Genomic DNA, 2949 nt, shown 5'->3' with positions numbered 1-2949 from the left:
GAGAGGATTAAAAAAAAATGAAAAACTCAGACCTAGATTTTTTAGCTCAAAACGGTCAGATTGGGAGGCTGAGGTGGGCGGATCATGAGGTCAGGAGATTGAGACCATCCTGGCTAACATGGTGAAACCCTGTCTCTACTAAAAATACAAAGAATTAGCTGGGCGTGGTGGCGGGTGCCTGTAATCCCAGCTACTCGGGAGGCTGAGGCAGGAGAATGGCGTGAACCCGGGAGGTGGAGCTTGCAGTGGGCCCAGATCACACAACTGCACTCCAGCCTGGGCGACAGAGCAAGACTCCATCTCAAACAAACAAACAAAGAAAAACCACAGAAAACTGGAGAGCTTTTATGATTGTCATAAAAGAAGCTTATGTTTAATTCTACAATCCACAGCATCAAATTTTGGGTGTAATTTTTTTTTGACAAAGATCAGACCCAAACTTTCATGTTGTGGGTTGCAGAATTAGAGCAATTTGGATTCATGGCTCACTAGATTCTTTTGTAAAAGTTGGGGCGTTTGTTGGAAAGAATAAAATTCTGAACTGGAATAGAGATATCCAGATAGATTCCAGTGATCTGAATTTTTTTTAATAAGCTCCCTTGTTGGAAGTATCTGTAATGATCTCAACCAAGGTCATTTCAAAGGGATTGCAAAGGGATGCAAGTGCATCTCAAAACTCATCTCTCCACCTTTTATTGTCTCTAGACCCATAATGAGAGTTAGATTCCCAAAGGCCTCAGGAGACAAGTAAAAAGTCTGACTTTGGAGGAGAATTACAAGGTTTTGCCAATTTATATCAGTCAGCAAAAGGAACATAGCCTGCCAAAGCCTTGATTTTTAGCCCTGTAGGACTGATTTGCAGACTTCTGACCTCCAGAAATGTAATATAATAAACTTGTGTTGCTTTAAGCCACTGATTTTGTGATAATTTGTTATAATAGCAATAGGAAAGATACAATGATCTACTAAAGTTTTACTTAATATGGGTAGTCAAAGAAAAGTTCTAGGTCTGGTGAACAGAGATTATGGCTTGAGTAGCCACAACATATCCCCTAATTCCAAGATCTAAACCAGCAATCAAAGAGGAACCCCTTGGATGAAGGGAAGGACACATCATTTTGAGGAAGCATCCTGCAGCATGTCCATGAATATGTACTGTAAATCTTTCTCCCGGTGTTTCCTAAAGCCTCTGTGAACTGGAAACTTCAAAATACCTAGACTTTACAAGGGTTTTATACAGTGAGCTGACACTGATTACTGATAACCCCAATTGTACTGTAGTCTAACTGTCAAAGTGGGTGCTTATAGATGTCAGATGACACAGACAATTTTCGCCTGAGTTCATCTCACCCTGGGTGTACTAGTTTTCTATTGCTGTGTTACAGATTATCACAAACTCAGTGGATTACAACAATACCCTTTTCTTTAAGCTCACCATTCTGTAAAGCAGAAGACTGTGCAAGATTGGCTGGGTTCCTTGCTTATGGAACCCAAGGCCATGGTTTCATGGCCGTGGTCTTCCAGCGCCAAAGTCAGGGTGTCTACTGGGCTGGACTCTTATCTGGGGGCCCTAGGGATGAATCCTCTTCTAAACTCATTTAGGTTTCAGGCAGAATTCAGTTCCTTGTGGTTGTAGGACTGGGGCCCTAATTTTCTTGCTGGCTATTGGCCAGAGGGTCCTCCTCTGCTCCTAAAGGCTTCCCACATTCCTTCCTATGTGACTCCCTTCATATTCAAAGACAGGAATGGAATGGCACACAGAGTTCTTCTTATGATTGACTCTGACGTTCCCTTATGCCACCAGATATAGAAGGCTCTCTGCTTTCAAGGGCTAATATTATTAAATCAGGCTCAGCCAATCTTCTTGTCTTAAAGTCAATTCTGCTATATAATATAACAGTCATGGGAATGAGAACTAATCATATTCACAGTTTCCAGGAATCAGGATGGGACATCTTTGGGGGACCATTTTAGAAATTCTGCCTACCATAGTGGGCCACATGGATCCATGAACCCACTCGGCAATTATTTTCTCAATTCCTGAATACATGGTTGGAATAGACACTCTTGGCTACTGGAAGAAACACAACATTGGGCCCTTGACTTGGGAAAGGGATTTATTATTATAGGAAAGGCCAAGTAGAAGCCTGGGTGACATGGTAGAGAATAGTGTCAGCTTCAGTCTCTGGTACCTGGTATGGAACTATTAGTCTGGGATATGCTTTATTTTCTGAATCAACAGAAAAGATCACCAGAAACATATAATAATTTTTTCTTTTTTTGTGATTGGGATAATAGTATACCCTTACTGTTTTACCCAGTGCCATGTCAACTGTCAAAATTGAGAACACAGAGACATTGATTATCTCACCTTCCTGTAGAATATCATGCTGTCCACCTCATTGATAGCATAGTGTCAACGGACCTAGTTAACAGGAACTAGCAGATATCCTAGGTGCCTTTGCTAGATATATGCATTACAGAGGTTGGGAGAGAAACTTACAACCCTAGTGAAGTTTCTAGGAATTCTATAGTCTGGGGCATGTGGAGATTAGCTCCTTCAAAGTGAAAGACAAATTACTGCATATTAAGTGTTATTACTAAGAAAGAGGTGTAGTACTTAATGGGATATTTGGATTCTGGTGGCGACACGTCTCTTATCTGAGTTTGCTGCTCTAACTTATTTATCAAGTACTAAATAAAGATCAGCTGATTTGATACTTGAGTTTTATGACCTATTTGGTCCAATTATGCCCAAAGTATCTGGTAAGAATGTTGTGTGGAGGCTCTGGCAAGACTTAGTAAGATAAATCACTTTGAAGAACATGTAGAATTGTGGACTAAAGTTATGCCCTTCTCCTGCATTTGAGAAACAGCTTATTGGTAGCTAATTGGCCCTGGTAGAGATCAAATTTTGATCATGGGATAACAAGTGATCATGTGACTTGA

Source organism: Papio anubis, chromosome 14 (assembly GCF_008728515.1).
Source record: "Papio anubis isolate 15944 chromosome 14, Panubis1.0, whole genome shotgun sequence".
NCBI lineage: Eukaryota > Metazoa > Chordata > Mammalia > Primates > Cercopithecidae > Papio > Papio anubis.
The sequence above is the reverse complement of the archived record's forward strand: the minus strand, read 5'-3'. Positions refer to the sequence as shown.